Below are 20,467 nucleotides of genomic sequence, written 5' to 3' on the forward strand. Positions count from 1 at the left end.
ATGAGCACTTCATTCCCATCTTCGGTCATCTGCCCAAGGCTTATAATGTTACTACAAAGTTTTGGAATGTAGTATACCTCTTGGAGAGCCTTCTGATCACCGTTCTTGCAGGAAAATATAACTGTTCCCTTGCCCATGATCTGGACTGTTGACTCGTTGTTGAGCCTCACCCTCCCAGTGACAGCTTCATTCAATTCTTGAAACTTCGCGCGATGTCCAGTCATGTGATTACTAGCACCATTGTCGAGGTACCGGAGATCCTCATTTTCTTCCTTCTTGTCGTCATGGTGCCTTTCTAGCAGTGTTCTCTCTTCGTTGAGCAATGCATCATCCTGCTACTCTTGCCCAGTGCGTGTCCCTCCTTGGGACATGGTTAGTAACAGTACAGGCTCTTCATCGACGGTGCGAGTGAGATGAGCTTCATCGTGGCGCTGCTTGCCACGGCATTCAGACGTGTAATGGCCCATTTTCTTGCACTTGAAGCATTTTATGCGACTCTTGTCATGAGTGCCACTTACGGTGCCGCTTGTCACGCCCCGAACCCGGCTCGCCGGACCTGGTGCGCAGACAAACAGCCGCAGATCCACAAGACGTGAACCAAGTAGACCTGCAAGGCCTCAGAACCTGATTTAGGACAAACAAAACTATAACAAACCAACTGGGTTACAGGATTACAGACTCTACAAAGTATATAATGCAAAGATACAAGAAGTCCAGAAATACAAAATACAGGAACATAGTGATAGACAATGACAAGGACTACAATTATACAACAGGGCAAGCAACATCTACAGGCAGTCTTTCAAGATCCACCATGGTCTACCACTCTTGATCTGAAAAGGATTTAAAACAAATCCATGAGCTCACTAGCCCAGTAAGTAATCCAGAAATTGTTTTAAAACAACAGGGTTTATAAATCACGAATTCAGATATAAAGAATAATTCAAAGTTTAAACATAGTTTAAACTAATACAAAATAGATAATTCAACAGAGGTATAGTTCTCAAGTAATACCGCTATTTAAGAATACTAGATTCAAAGTTTTAAATAAAAAATATAGAAAATTTTCTAAATATGAGCATAAGTTTCCAAACCATAGTTAGACTAAATCAGAAATTACAAAAGTAACTTTTCAAGTATACCGGATTTTCAGAATAGCACAAGTCTCCGAAATCACAATTTAACAAAATACAGAGTATAATATTTTAATAAAAGAATATTTCCAAGTAAGTCGTTCACCAAAATTTTGAAAACCAGGAATACGAATATGAAATTTGTACAAAAGTCAATAGCACCAAATAGTATTATCAAAACCAAAGGATAAAGCATAGATAACAAAATCGAGAGTATGTCTCCAAATTCACTGTAAGTGCCAAAGGTCATTTGTTTATCCTTGGTGACAGACCCGAGCCCAAAATAACAGAAATCATTTATTTACCCTCGGTGACTCGAGACTGAATACTAGGTGGCCGTTGATTATTTCACCGAACTGACACGGTGCGAAACTGCAGTCTCATTTTCCCAAAATTACTTGTCGATAAGGTCAGGGTTTAACCCCGCACTGACAGGGTTGCATATCGCTCATTTGGAGACCAAAACATTCAGATACAAAATATTTACAAAGTACAAGTTCAGAAATTTCTAAAATTCCTCAAGTTCATATATATTCAAAAATACTAATAAATATCAAAATCTCACTTTAAGGGAAATAAATCGATAACCATAAATGAAATATAAAAATTTAAGTGCATAAAGTATTTAAAATTATTCAAAACACCAGCTCCTTCAAAACTAAATTAAATGATTAAATAAATAAATAAATAATGGAATTAACTAAGTCAATCCAAATGATAGCAGAATCATTAACCCATGCCTACAAACAAACGAATTTTATAAATGTTGAAGTAATCATTTGACTGTAATCGCACACTTAGTATAAATAATAAATTAACAACCAAGTTAAAATGAATAGCAATCCTTTAATTAGTATTACACCAATGTAGATTTACCAAGTCAACAACTAAACAAAAATAATTAATTAAAGAAAATGCCTCAAAATACATATTCCAGTTAAATAATATCAATATTAACAAAAATAATAGATTTTCAAAATAAAATAACAAAATACTAGATAATTATTTTACCGAATAAAATAATTTCTAAAATATTGAAAATACGGAGTTATCGGTGGATTACTTACCTAGTATTGGCCTAATTGCAAAATGAGATCCAAGACCACTCCCTAAAATGATCCTAAAATCCAATGATTTACCAACGGTAAAACAAAATCATTCTAATCACAAGTTTAAACACCAACCAAGTATTACTTTTACATTCTCTAGAGAGAGAAACCAAAATAAATAAATAAATAAATAAACTAAATAAAATAAGTGTCTTGTATGTATTCCAGCAGGAACACACACAAGAAATAAATACATCTCAAAGGCTTAACCAATTAACATGATTAAAAATTAAAAGTGATCCAATGCTTAACCCCCAATCATTTGACATTTGCCTTGAACTAATAAATAGGCAAACCATTAACACAAAAAAACATTTACTGCAGATTCACAACCAAGCTCTAGTCTTTAGACATATTAACACAATAATGCTATCAACTTTACAAAACCACTCCACCAACAACAATAGTTGTAGAACCCAAACTGAGAAAAAAAAACATATCTAGCTATTTATACAACCAATACATATATAAAATACATGTATATATATATATATGTATACATGGAAACATACACTATATGCATGGCTTTTAGCATGCTGGTTCTACCCTCAAATAAGGTCCAAGAATCTCCACCATGCTTGGGTGAGCAAGAAACAAGCAACTTAACACTCATTAAACTAATGCCAAGGCCAAACCTTTCTCAAAACAAGGATGGTTAAGCACAAGCCCTCGAGCTAACACTAAGCTCCAAGGATTTCAACAACAATTATGAGCTATGAACTAAGAGAACAACAAGCATGAACAACTCCGAATTTAGCCATCAACATGCCAAGGTTTCTAAATAAAAAAGAGCTAACATGCTATTCAACAAAACATGGCAAGCTAATCAAAGGATAGAGAAAATGTCATGGTTTTAATTACCAAAAACAACACTACTAAAAGAATTTAACCAAGAATGGCTAGGGGCTTACTATGATGGCGAGAAAAAGAAAGTGTTGAAAAGATAGCCCAGCTGAAAACCAAGCTTCAAAAAAACCTTCCAACTAGCAACCTCCTTTACAAGACAAAGGAATGAAGAAGAAGCACAAGAGAGAGGAAAACAATAAAAGTTAAAAAGGCTGAAATATCAAAGGCATAGATGTGATGGGAACCCATGAATTCCTCCAGGGAATTCCTCATCACCACTTGATTTGAGAAACAACCTGACAAAAGGGAAGAGAATAAAGGGGAAAAACAATGCTTTGATTATTCTAATCAAGCTTTGGGCGGGGTCCACACCGCTAGTGCTTCCTCCTGTACTTTCTTGATGTGGCGCACTATATATGACCGCCGAGGCCGCGACCGCGCCACCGTCCACGCTCTCTTCCATGATCAAGATTTCTGGAGCTACGACCCTTTTCTCCTGACAAAGTGTCGGCGATGACCCCCCTCTGCCGCACCTGCCACTCAGCCTGAGTGAGCAAGAGCTGGCCATCGGCGTTGCTGCGTAGCCACACTACTCGCTCCTCGAATACTTTTAGTCGTCCTACCGCCTCCTCAAATGCCATGGTCTCGAGATCATAGAACTGCTCGATCCCGGCGACAACGGGGAAATATTTGTCGGGGACGGAGTCGAGTAGCTTCTTGACAAGGACGGAGTCTTCAAGTTTGGCGCCAAGGATGGAATATTTACTGAACATGGCGCTTAGTTTGCCGGCGAACTCATCAACAGTTTCATTTTCCTTCATTGAGAGGGCATCAAACTCGCTCTTCAGTGTCTGCAAACGCGCCTTCTTCACCTGATCAGCACCCAGGTACCTTGTCTTGAGACTATCCCAGGTGTCCATCGCTGTCTTCTTCATTGTGATTTGGAGAAGAATGTCTTCCGGGAAGCACTGCAAGATGTGTGCTCGCGCTGCCTTGTCCTTCTTTGCATCTACTTGTGCTCCTTCCGCCGGTTCCACCTCCTCCCATGTTCCCTGGGCATCAAGGATTGCCTCCATGCTTACCGCCCATGCCATATAGTTTGAGGGGTTCAGCATCGGAAAACATAATGACACCCCGCCACTCTCCTTTGCCACCCACCGTGGAACAATCGACATTTTGTGGAGTCTAGGATACTTAGACGTTCAACCTGTTCTTTGATATCAGATGTTAGAGAAATAACCCAGGAAATCAAGAACTTCTTATTTGAATGTTTAGCACACCTCATTCACTATATTTCTAGATGCTTAAATAACAAAACTTTACAGCCGAAAGTAAAACCTATGGAATTAGAACTTAACAAAATAGGAATTCTGCCAACTCATGAACTGTAAGACAAGGAAACAAGTTCTAGTGGCTTCACACAATACATGGAGGCAGGTGACTGTGCGGCACAGCTCCAGTCCAATCATGTCTAGATTAATAGTTCACATGGTTTTGAGTAATGATTAGCACTAGAGTTAGTTTGGAAAGCTTAGAAAAGTGTATGAAATATAATTTCCAAACATGATTTATGACAATTCAATGGATAAAAATAGCTTTAGTATATATAGAATCAAGATGAAAGCCCTGTTGGTGCAACAAGATGCTCAGTAGGTATTGCTTGCCAGAGCTAGATTGCCAGAATCCTTATTAAAATATGAAAAGGAAAAGATCATGAAGAAAGCTCATTTTTCAATTCCACCGAGTTTAACAAATAAAAAGTTATAATAAGTGGTAAAAATCAACATAGATACACAGTTATATTGGAAACTTAAGATTTTTTGTATCTGACGGAAATTCTAACCAATAAGTTATACATGAAATGAAGACTCTGCAACCCTTGTATAGAAGAATATGCATATATGGAGCAGCAAATTATCAAGTTTAATGAGATCATTATGGAATTGAATTATCTAGAAGTAGAGATTACTTTGATGACAACCAAGTTTCATCTTGTTGTGCCATGTTATTTCCTTCATGTACTTATTTTGTGGATACATTGACTTGTGGTTGAGATATAATTTACTCAATTCCAGTATATTAGGAAAGTAGATTGTAGAAAGTGAAAATGGAAACCCATTTTGTGGACTAGGCCACATATATTGCCATAAGAGATAGTAGTGTTAGTGGAAGTTTCAAAACAACTCTATGTTGACAGGCAAGAAGCTAGTGGGATGCTTCTATTGCCAAATGCTTAGACATTACAATTCTAAACGTTATAGACAATGAGAAAAGCTAATGAGAGAAATCACAAAGGTTATAAATGGTACACTAGAAATGCCAAGAAAAAAATGAGAATATGTGTCTATTGTGGTGCAACATGCTAGAACTTCCTCTATCACAGAATACCTCATGATCTTCCAAGAATGCAAGGGTGTAGTATTGCTTGGTGACAAACATGCCCTGTAGATTTTTGGTATTGGTATGGTATGCTATTCAAATCTTTGATGGAGAAGTATGGGAATAGAAGAAAGTCATATGCATACTTGAAATGAAGAAGAATCTCATTCTTTTAGACATTCTTGACAAGAAAGAGGTATTAGTTTAAATGAAGGGAAAGTTGCTTGTTTAGGGAGTTCGTACCCATTGTTCTCCAATTAATCAGGTTTGTCCTAGCATGAGTAATCAAATTGGAGAAGGTATGCACCAGGGAGGAGTTAGGAACAAAATTCTAAGAATCACAGATAAAACGATGGCATTCCAAATATATTCTAACCAAAAATTATCAAAATGTAAAAAATTGTTTTTAAAAAACATCAATGTGTAGCGACAAGCAGTAGAGGGGCATGGTCAAAAGATATCTTGTGATGGTGAGAAATAATATAGGAACTAAAGCAGGATGTCTAGAGAGAATTGTTGAGATCTGGAAGACGAACGAGTGAATGTCCAGAGGTGTTCAACGAAATACCTGGGGTTTCTTTGGTTCAATATTCACACACAGTCAAAGAGTCAAAGCACAAAGTGGGAGACAAAGGTTTTCTCAGCCAATAAAAAAATCCACTAGCTTTAGGATATATATATAAAACTACAAACAAGTAAACACTTAACTCAAAAGCTATTGGGCGAGACATCAAAATGTTTTCCCATTGGTCTAAAATAATCTAGACTCACTCAACCATTTGCCCATCACTCACACCCAGAGATTCATGCATTAAAATATTAATACATACAAAAAGGTTTCAACTGCTTTAACTACCCATAAGACTTAGCATCCATGCCCTGCTTCTCTAAACAAAATGGTTCTCCATTCTCAGTGGTACAACGCCATACTCGTTTGCTTCTTCACCAGCGTACCAAACCCTTCTCCACACCATACACCTCACTTGCTCACTGTGCCGGCTGTCCGAGTCTTGTCTTCAATCAACCTCTCAACACCCCCTCTTAATTGAAGCTCGTGGACTCCTATCATACTCCTCATCATAACATGCTTCTCAGGTGAAAGGGGTTTTGTAAACAAATCTGCAAGCTGATCATTAGTAGAGCAATGTTGTATGGAGATTACCCTGTCACTCACCAGTCCCCTGATGAAATGATAGCGAACGTCGATGTGCTTGGTCCTTCCATGGTGTGCCGGATTCTTTGCCACAGCTATCGCTGATTGGTTGTCACACCAGAGGTAAATTGGGTTGTTGAAAACATGCCCACATTCCTCTAGCAACCTTCTGAACCATACAATTTGACAGGTAGCTGCGGTGGAGGCTATGTACTCAGCCTATGTGGTTGATAGTGCTACAGCATCTTGCTTCCTCGAGCTCCAGGATATGGTACTCTGTTCCAATTATACTAGCACCCCAGTTGTGCTCTTCCGGTCTAGCAAGGATCCTCCCCAGTTACTGTCCGAAAAAGCCTCTAGCATTCCACCATCATCCCGAGAGAACCACAGACCAAGGTCTTTGGTACCAGCGAGATACCTCACTACACGTTTTGCAGCAGTGAAGTGTGAATTACAGGGCGAATGCATGTATCTTGCTAGATAGCTCACAGCAAAGCAAGTGTCCAGTCGTGAATGAGTAAGATACAACAGCTTCCCAACGAGACTCTTATACATCATTGGATCTGTGAGCTCAGCATCAGTGCTTCTGAGTGTCTTCTCATTTACTCCCATAAGTGTCATCACAGGTTTACAATTCACCATATTGAGTTGTTATAAGATCACTTCAATGTAACTCTTCTGTCTAATATAAATCCCACTTGATTCTTGTTTAATCTCAAGCCCGAGAAAGAAGCTCAACTCACCCAGGTCAGACATACAAATGTCTTTATCATGTCTATCTTGAACTGTTTCACAAGAGCACTAGATGAACTAGTATAGATGATATCGTCCACATAGAGACTCAGTAACAGACTGTCTCCATTCTCCAATACCTTCCTATACAAAGTATGCTCAAATTCACTTCGAATAAACCCATGATCATGAAAGTGTTGATCAATTCTTCCATACCATGCACGGGGGCTTGCTTCAGGCCATACAATGCTTTCTTCAACCTATACACTTGATTTTCCTTCCATTTGACTTCATAGCCCTCTGGTTGCATTACATAAACCTCCTCTTGTATGTCTCCATTTAAGAATGCCGATTTCACATCGAAATGATGAACTGGCCAACCTGCATGAGCTGCGAGCGCAAGCACAAGTCTTACTGTCTCCAACCTGGCTACTGGGGAGAACACCTCCTCATAATCTACACCTTGCTGCTGTGAATATCCCTTGGCGACCAACCTAGCTTTCAATTTAGCAACCTCTCCTTGAGCATTCACTTTGAGCTTGTATATCCATTTTAATCCCACAGCATGCTTGCCGATTGGCAACTCACACAGTTCCCTGGTGCTATTCTTCTCAATAGATGCCATCTCAGCATTCATTGCCTCCTGCCACCTCTTATGCTTCACTGCTTCTTTAAAATTAGCTAGAGCACCAGCACACAGAGCAAATGTACACCTGCTATATATGTCTTCCAGTGAGCGTGTCTTCCTTGGTGGTGTTTCATCAGTTTGTGCACCTCGTTCACCTTGTCTTCCTGCAAACTGTTCAGTAACCTCTCCTGTCTCAATTACTGCATCACCAGCGCCACCTATTGCACTTTTAATTAAGATTTTAGGCCCTTCATGAGAACAATCATCCCACTTCCACCGAGACTCCTCAAGAAACACAACATCCCTGCTTGCAATAACTTTACAGGTAATGGGGTTAAACAGCTTGTATGCCTTGGATTCAAGACAATACCCAATAAATACACACTTTTCAAGTTTGTCACTGAGCTTCTGCAGCTTCTGTGATGGAATTAAGGTAAAAGCAATACAGCCAAATACTCAAAGATGGCTTACAGATGGTTTACCTCCATGCCAAACCTCATAGGGAGTCTTGCCTTGCAGCGCGTGAGTTGGTGATCGGTTGATGAGGTGCACCATAGTAGACACTGCCTCCCCCCAGAATTTCATGGGCAATCCTCCACTCTTGAGCAAACCTCTGGCCATCCCAACAATGGTGCGGTTCTTGCGCTCAACAATGTCGTTTTGCTGAGGTGTGTAGGGGGCTGTGAATTCCCTTCGAATGCCATACTCATTGCAATAGTCTTCAAATTTTTTTTGATGAGAACTCACCTCCACGATCACTCCTTACTGCTTTGAGCTTCATCCCGGTCTGTCTCTCCACAGAAGCATGGAAAGTTCAAAACTTTGTGAAGGCCTCGGACTTATTCTTGATGAAGAACACCTTGCTCCACCTGCTACAGTCATCAACAAATAGATAGAAGTACCTGTTGCCTCCCAATGAGTCCTCACTCATAGGACCGCAGAGATCCATATGAATTAACTGAAGGCATGCGCTAGCTCTTCGTGCCACTCTATTGGGAAAAGAGTTTCTTGACTGCTTCATCAATGCACAACCTTCGCACTGCAATCCTTGCTTTAGTTCAGGCATCCCGAATACCAGCTTCTTGTGAGCAATGGACATCAAACTGTTATAATTCAGATGCCCCAACCTTAGATGCCACAATTCCTCTAGTATTTGACTCCTTGCATTCATCACTATGCTTCCTATCTTCGCAATATCAAGTGGAAACATATTGTTGCTTGATCTCGGGACGCATATTGCTTGACTCTTCACTTGATTATTAGTGATAACACACTGATTCTTCTCAAACACCATGGAATACCCTTTGGTGAGCAATTGTCCCACACTCAAAAGGTTGTGTGCCAACCCCGGCACATATTGAACCCCTTGTAGTCTCTTCTGAGTTCCCGCGCTTGTGTTTACAGCAACGACCCCCTCGCCACACACCTTCATCTGCTTATCATCTCCCAGTCTCACTGTGATGCTCAGTGACTCATCGAGGCTGCTAAACAAAGATTTGTCCCCGGTCATGTGATTTGAGCACCCCGAGTCTATGAGCCATACAGTGCTAGATTGTTCTCTTGTGGAGCAACTAGCCATGAAAAGGTTCTCAGTGCTTTCCTCCTCTACAACAAGACCAGCATCCTTCTCTAGTTGCTTCTCACAAGCTCTGCACTCGGCCTTTATGTGGCCAAATTTCTTACAGTGAAAACATTGGATGTGGCTTTTATTGTCAAAGCCCCTTCCACGACCTCCTCGGCCTCGACCTCTCCCGTGTGTGAACGACCTCCCGCGGCCTCGGCCATCTCCCCGTGAGCTCCTAGCACCTCCACTTTTGTTGTAGTTTGGTGTAGAATGCTCAGTCTTGACATGGAGAGCTTTCTCTACTATTTTCCCAGCTGCACGGTTCATCCTCACCTCGTGAGCTTGTAGCGTTCCACAGAGATCATCCAGCGAGAGCTTTGCAGTATCCTTCGACTTCTCAATCATGACTGCAACCCAGTCGAACTTCGGTGCTAGACTCCGTAACACCTTGGAGATGACTTCTGGTTCCTTAAGCTTATGCCCAAGAGCCTTGATCTGGTTGGTGATCGTGATGACCCTTGAAATGTATGCCTGGACTCCCTCGTCATCACCCATTTGCAGCATCTCAAAGTCTTGCCGGAGGGCTTGGATCCTCATAGACAACACTTTGGACGTTCCCAGGCAATGCTTCCTCAAAATCTCCCAAGCTTCGTGCGTTGATTTGGCCTCAGCGATCCGGTCGAGATTCGGCCCGTCTACAGCCTGCTGGATCAGGCACATCGCCTTTGCATCTCACTTCCGGTTGTCTCTCTCCACTGCCTCATCTTTCGACTCCATCACGCCATTCTCCACCAAGTCCCACAACTCCTGAAACCTAAAGACGGTCTTCATCAGCAGGTTCCACCGCCCGTACTCCTGGCCGGTGAACACTGGGACTGACGGCTGGGAGAGACACACTGAAGCCCCCTCCGTCACCGACAAGCTGTTGGTTACTATCGCCGGATCTCTGATACCAGTTTGTTGAGATCTGGAAGATGAACGAGTGAATGTCCAAAGGTGTTCGACGAAATGCCTGGGGTTTCTCTGGTTCAATATTCACACACAGTCAAAGAGTCAAAGCACAAAGTGGGAGACAAAGGGTTTTCTCAGCCAATCAAAAAATCCACTAGCTTTAGGATAACTACAAACAAGTAAACACTTAAATCAAAAGCTATTGGGCGAGACATCAAAACGTTTTCCCATTGGTCTAAAGTAATCTAGACTCACTCAACCATTGGCCCATCACTCACACCCAGAGATTCATGCATTAAAATATTAATACATAAAAAAAGGTTTCAACTGCTTTAACTACCCATAAGACTTAGCATCCATGCCTTGCTTCTCTGAACAAAATGGTTCTCCATTCTCAGTGGTACAACGCCATACTCGTTTGCTTCTTCACCGGCCAGCGCACCAAACCCTTCTCCACACCATACACCTCACTTGCTCACCGTGCTGGCTGTCCGGGTCTTGTCTTCAATCAACCTCTCAACAAGAATTAGCTAGGCAGCTGTTTAGCCTGGCCTGGTGCTCATGAGTAGGCCAGCTTGCGCATTACACCAAGTAGAACCATAACCAACATAACCTTTATTGATCTAACAAAGCAGTGTGGGTAAAAAAAAAATCAACAAATAAACAAGGCTTACGGTTATTATAGTTGAAAATCCTCCTTAGTGTTCACTTGAGGAGGTAATAACATAAAAATCACCAATTGTTAGCGAAATACCAGCCAATTCCCTCCAAAGCTTCTACTGAATGTCGATTAATTGCCCATTAATTGTAAACAACAGACAAAACCATATAGGGATTTTAGAGGAAATTATTAGATATAAAGTTATCCTAGAGAGACAACAAGTGGAGTTACCATTGAAGTTGCTTATCTCCAGAGTGCGATGATTCCCTCAAATAAGCCTTCAACTAGAATGGCTATCTACACTTTAATCATGTTAAAAGTTTTTTTTTTAATATATAGAAATATCTGATTTATCAATGTTTCCTTTGGTTTCAAATAAGTAGACCAAGTTTGGGTCATACTTTTATGAGCTCCTAAGTTTGATTAACGGTGTTCAGGTTTGAGATACCTTTACTATTCAAAAATACAATGTTAGTTGATGACATTAGTTTAGAGAGTTCACAGATCTGATAATATAAATATCAATGTAAAAGAAACAAGTAATAGAGTGTGAAACTCCCAATTAACATAGTAAAGCAAGTCAACCACTTCTTCATTCAAATCCAAGTTTTACTCTTCCCTTCTCCTGGGCAACAATCAAAGGGTTCGGGTTTGATCAAGCCATGCATTCTTCCCCTCCGTCTCTTGCATCTCTAAATCTCCTTCAACAAAAGTTTCATGAGCTAATCAGAAGGCTTCAGAGACAATCTACCATCATCTCATTTAAGGAAGGGTTACATAGTTTTGAGTGTTAATCACTATATAGAAAGATGATTACATAAAGAACAACTTTTGCATAGAAAGTAAAGATCAAAGACATCTCAGTCTGTCAGGAAAAATCATACAAGTGAGAGGAACAAAGGAAACCAAAAAAAAAAACTCTAACTAACTGAATACATGACCTTTTATATTTTACAAAAACTTTGGTGACCAAAAAGAACCAACTCGCCGAGTCATCTTGCAATATGGTGAGCTCTGGTTAACCCAACCGCTTAACAAGGTTGCCTCGAACTTATGCTCATCCATTTGATGATGCAATCCTGATCGTCCACAGAAACCACAATTTTGACACTACCTTGAACTTAATCCAATCGCCTTGATGAAATCAATCTTAGCCGTTCGCTCTTCCCCTCTCAAACCTTGATGGAAACAACTAACTTTCAAGCACTTGAAAGGTCAACCTTACCCCTTGATCAGAAACTATTTCCACCAGGACAATCTCTGCAACCCAAACTTACTCTTCACTACAACCAGCTTCAATCATATCAACAAAATTCCTTAGCACATGCTTAGAAGCTCCAAAATGTATTTTGGTAGGGTGATGTTTGTATCTAGTTAACAAATTCACTGCATACATGAGATAAAGTCTAGTATGTGCTAAATACAACAACTTACTCACCAGTCTTCTATAATAGTTGCATTAGTTTCTTCTGCTTCTTCATTTAACTGTAATTTGGTACTTTGGCTCATTGGGACACCTACTGCATTGCAACCTTGCATATTAAATTGTTTTAACAAGTCTTTTCCATACCTATTCTGAGATAAATGTACACCATACTCATTCTGATTTATTTCCAGACTTAGAAAATACTTGATCAACCCCAGATATGCCATCTCAAACTCCTTCTTCATAGCTTCTTTAAATTCATTGACAACCATCACTGATGATCTTAAACATATCAGGTCATTTACATATACACACACTAGCAACACATCATATTGATTTCCTATCTTCTTGTATAGTGTATGTTCAGTCACACTTCTATAAAAACCCTGTGAATTAAACCAAGTGTCCAACCTAGCATACCATGCCCTTGGAGCTTGTTTTAACCCATACAGAGCTTTAATCATTTTATAAACCTGACCTTCCTTCCCTTGTATTTCAAAATCTCTTGGTTGAGAAACATACACCTCTTCTTCAAGAATTCCATTCAGAAATACAGATTTGACATCCAATTGATGAATTGGCCAATTTCTCTAAGCTCAAAGAGATAAAACCATCCTAATTGTATCCATTCTTTCCACTGGATCAAACACCTTATACCTCTCAATTTCACCATTGTGCTTCAACTTTGTTTTGTACACCCATTTTACTCATATTTCCTTTTTACCTGTTGGTAATTCACACAGTCTCCAAGTATTATTTTGCTGAATTGATTCAATTTCATCTATCATTGCCTGACTCTAATGCTTTGATTACTCAGCCTCTTCATAAGAGCAAGGATTAGTAATATTCAGGGCAAAAGAACAACTCTCATATAAATCTTTTAGAGTCCTAACTTTCAGTGTTGGTGACTTATCAATACTAGAACTACCTCCTGAATCCATCTGAGCTCATGGAGAGCTATTTCCACTACTGCTACCAGCTTCTGAACCTGACCCATTTAATTATCTATTTCCATAACTCTCTACAAATGGATCAACCCTCATTTCTTGCAATACAACTGTTTTAGATGTATGCCCATTCACTACTGTCCACTGCCAATTTTCTAATTAAACAAACTTTGCATCCCTACTAATCAGAACCTTCTCAGATTCAAGTAAATAAAACCTGTATGCTTTTGCATCTATACAATAACCATTGAAAATTCCCTTCACTACTCTATCATCCAGATTTTGCAAATTTTGTATAGGAATATGAGCGAAAACCATGCAACCAAAGACCCTCAAATGTGATACCTTTGGTTTCACTCCAAACCAAACCTTATGTGTTGTTTTCTTCCAAACAACATAAGTTGGAGAAATATTGGAGACATAGGCAGCAGTTACAATTGCATCTGCCCAAAAATTCTTTGGCAATTCACTAGATTTAAGCATACTCCTAGCTTTCTCTACTAAAGTTCTATTCTTCCTCTCTGCAACCCCATTCCACTGAGGAGTGTGAGAAGCTGTTAATTCATGCTTCATTCTTTTTTTTCACAAAATTATTGAAATTCTCTAGACAAGAACTCTCCACCTCTATCAATCCTAATAATCTTCAATTGGTTTCCTGATTATCTTTCAACTAATGACACAAATTTTTGAAAACAATTGAAAACGTCATGCTTGAACTTCAATATATATATCCAGCACATCCTTGAATAATCATCTATGAACAAAAAAAAATATTTACCACCTCCAAGTGACTTAGTCTACATAGGACCACACACATCAGTATGCACCAATTGAAGCTTCTGTCTTACTCTCTAAGACCTCCCAAAATTAAATGGAAACCTTGCAAGCTTGCCAAATACACACTCTTCACAGTGATTCAATTTCTCAACATCAGGTAAACCTATCACCATATTCTGTTGTGCCAGTACTTTCAAACCTTGAATGTTTAGATGTGCATACTTCTTATGCCATGATACTGCCAAATCTTCCTTTTTCATAACTAAATTCACTTGTTCTTCACTTGAGAACTCAACTAGATACAGATTATTACAATTTATCTGAACTTTCAATGGGATTCTACCAGTGTCTGCAGCTTGAATTACACAACCATTCTTTCCAAAAATTACATCATAATTCCCTTCAACTAACTGACCAACACTGAGTAAATTATGTGCCAAAGAAGGCACAAATTAAACTCCATGAATCAACTTAATTCCATCTCCACAAACCTGAATTGCAACAGAACCTTTGCCAAGCATATCAACCTCTTTATCATCTCCCAATCTGACTTTATGCCTCATTGTTTCATCCAAACTATGAAACAATTCTCTTTTTATAGTCATGTGATAAGAAGTTCCACTGTCCAATAGCCAAATAGAAGAGCCATGAATTTTCCTCTCTATTGTGCACCATAAATAAACTCCCATAATCACTTACACTTGGATTAGAAGATGAACTAGTACCCTCATCTGAATTTCTTCTTTGAGAAGACCAGTAGTGAGACTGATAATGCCCAATTTTTTTACATTTAAAACACTGTACATTTTGTAAACCTCCTCTACCAAATTACTGTCCAAATTGCCTTTGACCTTTACTAAACCTCCCAAAAAGACCTTGGACCACCTCTGCCTCTTTCATTCATACATTGTTGCCTCTGTTGCACACCTTGCCTTTGATCACCACCTCTACAGTTATCTCCAAATTTTCCTCTACCTCTGACATTTCTTCCCCTTGCTCTCATTCTACCATCTTTTGAATCTCCTTGTATTACAAAAGCCTGTAAAAACCCACTTAACTCATCGAGAGACACTTTAGACATGTCCTTAGTCTCTTCAATTGATGTCACAGCATGCACAAATCTAGATGACAAACTCATCACCTTCAAAACTACATGAGCATTCTTTAATTCACTTTACATACCTCTGATTTGATTTACAACAGCTAAAACCCTTGTAATATAATGTTGTATTGTCTCTTCTTCTCTCATCTGAAGTAAATCAAATTTTTGTCTCAGTGCTTGCTACCTCACTGAAACCATTCGAGATGTACCTTGGTTTTCATTCTTCAAATGATCCTAAGCTTCTTTTGCTGAATTATACCTGAAAATTCTGTGAAGAATTGTCTCATCCATTGCCTGTTGCAGTAAAAGCAAAGCCTTTACATCATCTTCAACCTCCTTTTCTGTTGGTTCATCTGTGTTAATACCCTCTTTAATAACCTTCCACAATCTTTGAGATCGAAAGAAGTTTTTCATCCTGTAACTCCAAAGCTCATAACCATCTCTTTTAAAGACGTGTAACAGGGAATGTGAAATATCTAGTGTTGGTGCAGAAGATGAACTTGAGGCCATTTCTTTGGTAAATTTCAACACCTCCTTACTCATACAGAACCCTTAAAACACCTTTTTTTTTTCAAAACACCATACCCTCACAAGGATCTCACAAGGACAAAGCCTCAATTCAAGCACATATCAGTCACCGAAATCTCATCACTTAACACAAATAGCTTTAGCACCTCACATAAGAACAAGAAACAACAAAACACTAAATATAGCCTAGGAAACTCACCTCAGAACTCTAATACCACTGTTAACCACTATATGGAAAGATGATTACATAAAGAACAACTTTTGTATTGAAAACAAAGATCAAAGGCATCTCAGTTTGTCAGGAAAAATCATACAAGTGAGAGGAACAAAGGAAAACCAGAAAAAAAAACTCTACTTAACTAACTGAATACAAGACCTTTTATATTTTACAAGAACTTTGGTGACCAAAAAAAAACCAACTCACTGAGTCATCTTGCAACGTGGTGAGCTCTGGTTAAGCCAAACACTTAACAAGATTGCCTCGAACTTATGCTCATCCATCTGATGATGCAATCCTGATCGTCTACTGAAACCATAATCTTGACACTGCCTCGAACTTAATCCAATCTCCTTGATGAAATCAATCTCAGCCATTCGCTCTTCCCCTCTCAAACCTTAATGGAAATAACTAACTTTCAAACACTTAAAAGGTCAACCTTAACCCTTGATCAAAAACTATTTCCACAAGGACAATCTCTACAACCTAAACTTACTCTTCTCTACAGCCAGCTTCAATCATATCAATATTGAGATCATTGATGATGGAAGGGCTGAAGTTAAGAGGAGAGGTAGTTAGTCTTGTGCACTAATAGAAGAGGCATTAATCTCTCCTTAAGCTTAGTTTGGTTTTTATTTACTCATACACCTATTAGAGTGTTAATAGAACCATCTCTTATGTGACATAGATCAACTACTGGGAAAGATGCTTGGTGGGCACTTTATACCCATTGCTCATTGAATCCATTAAGGATTGCTTCCAAGTTAAGAATTCCTAGGCATACTAAGCGAGGCTTCCTAACCCCTCTTAATTACTATCTCAAACCCAGACTATTCAAACAATGGATGGTGTGGATGTTGTACATGTGGAAAAAAGGGTAACTTCCAGTGGACTCATGGTATAGGGAGTGGGAGAGGCTGGAGAGGTTTGTGGCTTTCTAATTCCCGACATATCCCATCAACCTTTCCAGATCTTCATGCATTACCGTCATCACATCCCATTACTGACAATTGCTCTATGAGATTTTAACTGTCCTAAAACCGGAACCTGAACCTTTATACAAGGTTCGATTCTAATTTCAGGATTTGAAAACTGTGGAACAGGTGGTTCATCTAGCTACTCAAACCGGCATTTTAACCGCTGGTCTTAGGTTGAATCAAAATATCAAATTACATATATATATATATAATATAAAATAATGTGATGATAGATAATCTGAGTAGGTTTACTTTAACCAGTAATAACACATTAGCACATGTTGAACACTTGAAGCCTTGAACCAATTGATCAAGTCTGACTTGGTTTTTATTTTGTTCTTTCTTTTTGCCTCTCAAAAATTCTAAATCCAACTCCTCCGATGATGATGCAAGCAATTAGTGATTATGGAAATATGGGAAATGTGTATAATAAAAATAAAAGAACTACGTGGGTTATGCTTCCCCCGAGAGGATACGTGGTCAACTTGATATAATTAAATTCAAGCCCTTCATTTTTTTATTTCTTCTCCTATTGTACTTTTATTGCAAAATATTGTTTTGAATTATTAATACTTTATTTTTTAATAAAATATTGTATTAAATTAATTCTTGTATTTTTTTTGTTCATTTTAATTTGAAAGGTATAATACCCTAGTTGGTCCCTCTACTTTTCTCTCTCTTCCCTTTTGGTCCCTCTACTCAGAAATGCTCCCGACTAGTCCCTCTACTTTTGAAAATGTGCCCACTTAGTTAAAAATGCTCCCAACCAGTCCCTCTACTCTTAGAAATGTGCCCACTTAGAGGGACTAAGTGGGCACATTTCTAAAAGTAGAGGGACTGGTTGGAAGCATTTTTAACTAAGTGGGCACATTTTCAAAAGTAGAGGGACTACTAAGTGGGCACATTTCTAAAAGTAGAGGGACTGGTTGGGACCATTTTTAACTAAGTGGGCACATTTTCAAAAGTAGAGGGACTAGTCGGAAGCATTTTTTAGTAAAGGGACCAAAAGGGAAGAGAGAGAAAAGTACAGGGACTATTTTGGTGATTATACCAATTTGAAATATTGGATTATTTAGTTTAACAAAAGAAAAAATCAGAACCGTATGAACTGCCAAACTAGAACCATTGAACCTAACCGGCAGAACCAGAATCGTAACCGTAACTGTAACTGAACCTGAACCGAACCACCAAGAACCTTGCCTAGGAGGTTCAGTTCTGGTTCAAGGTTTCTTTGAACCAGAACCATCGGTTCCTGAACTATAGCCACGTCTAATTGTATTTGCCTGTTTGGGAGTTGATGAGCTCTTGAGAGAAGAGGATGAATGAGCATCTTAGAGAAAGGAAAAAGAATGTTGATCGAGAAATTGGGGACTGATCAAGGTTCACTTCCTCTTCTTCTCACGTTGTCATTACCAACTACCGGGCCACCCCCTAATCTGGATGGAATATAATCACATGGCTTGATAGTTGATTGGGTGTCCGAAGCTTTGTTGAGCTCTTAAGATCAGCTGGAGATTGAAGACCATGACATGCTAGACACATCCGAGGGCAATGAGGAAGATATTGATGATGGTGAAGACCCAGGGGACATAGATGATGACATGACCCTAGTTGAATATCAGGTGGAAGCTAAAAAGGAAGCTTTAGCACACAAAGGTTGCACTTGAGGAGGCTTGTCGAAGAAGAAAGGAAGAATGGAGTTTGTTCCATCTAGGAATTGATCGTCTCGATCTTCTTTCCTTTCTCTTGATTTTTTTTTCTAGCGAATTTTCTTGGTCTTTGATTTTTGCTCTTTATAATTTTTTATTCCTTGTTTTTATCTTTTGCCCATTCATTTCTATGAAATGAAAGTGCTTATAATTTTGTGTTGGAATTACAGGAGTGTTTCGGGTGTTAACACGATTGACCAAATTTTGATCTTATTCGAAAGTATAAGCCTAATTTGTTATGTTTTGTTGAGATTCGAGCCAATGTTGATAGGCTTTGTAACAAGTTTTGAAATTGGGCATGGGCTGCCATTTTTTGGCTATAGGCTACTCCGGCGGTATCATCGTTTTGTGGAAACAAGCTTTGGGTGCTATGACTTCTTTAACGATTTCCAGAGCTGCACTTCACTTGGTAATCTCATCGGAGCTACCTAAAGAATGGATACTCTCTATTGTATATAATGGTCAGAGGGTTGATGCTCATAGGAAGCTTTAGAGAGAACTTTTAGGTATGTCTAACTTAAACCTCCCATGACTCATCATGGATGATTTCAACTCTATTTGATTCCCATCTGAGCATAGGGGTGGCTCTTATTCTTATTATGTGCGCATAGCCAATTACTTTTCAGATTTTATTCCTGATAGTCTTTTGCTTGATCTGGGTTATGTGGGGGTGGATTTCACATGGGGTATCGGACAATTGGATTTTGCCCGACGGTGGGCCTAGTTGGACCAGTGTCTGCCCAACCCCCTTTGGACCTCCAATTTTGGTTCTTACTTAAATTCCCATTTACCGTGTATTTCCTCTGATCATGCTCCTCTTTTACTTGTCTCTTTTCATCATATTTCTAAAAAAAAAATCAGGTTTTTAATTTTGACAATTAATGGCTTGACTATCCTAAATGTAATCATATTATTAATAGGGTCTGGAAGTTTAATGCCAAGTCTATTCCTTTTCATTCTTTCACTCACCTTGTCAACTACACTAAGACTAAACTCATTAATTGGAGAGCCAAAGGTTTAAATTATCTAGGTAGAGATATTAGAGACAACGAGTTAAGAATTAAGGAATTAGAGGGCTCTAATTCTATTGTTGATCCTCTCTCCTCTGAATCATGTACCCTCTGAGTTCTCTATAATAAGTTAAATGCTTTACTTTGTCAGAATTCCTTGAAATGGGCCAATGATCTCAGTTGATGTGGGTTCAAAATGGTGATTTTAATTCTAGGTTCTTTCATAATAATGCTCGTATCCATATACATAAAAATTGCATTGCTCACATTATAGATGGTCAAGGTAATGTCTTCACAGTTGAGTTGCACATTGAACATTGCTTCTTGACTCATAATTCCAATTTTTGATCTGAGCATAGTAAGCAATCTATTTATGATATTTTGCATGCTCTACCTAAAGATCTTAAGTGCATTTCTGATGTTAACAAGGTTTCCCTTATTAGGCTTGTTTCCAAAGCTGAGGTTTACAAAACTCTTTGCTCCTTTCCAACTGGGAAAAGCACAGAACCTGATGGCTTGAATGCAGAATTTTATTAATTTTTTTGGCATGAAATTGGTAACCATTCATTACATACTGTTGATTTTTTTTTCGCATGGCTTCTCTTCCAAAATCCTGGG

This window comes from Dioscorea cayenensis, chromosome 17 (assembly GCF_009730915.1).
Source record: "Dioscorea cayenensis subsp. rotundata cultivar TDr96_F1 chromosome 17, TDr96_F1_v2_PseudoChromosome.rev07_lg8_w22 25.fasta, whole genome shotgun sequence".
In the NCBI taxonomy this organism is placed as follows: Eukaryota; Viridiplantae; Streptophyta; class Magnoliopsida; order Dioscoreales; family Dioscoreaceae; genus Dioscorea; species Dioscorea cayenensis.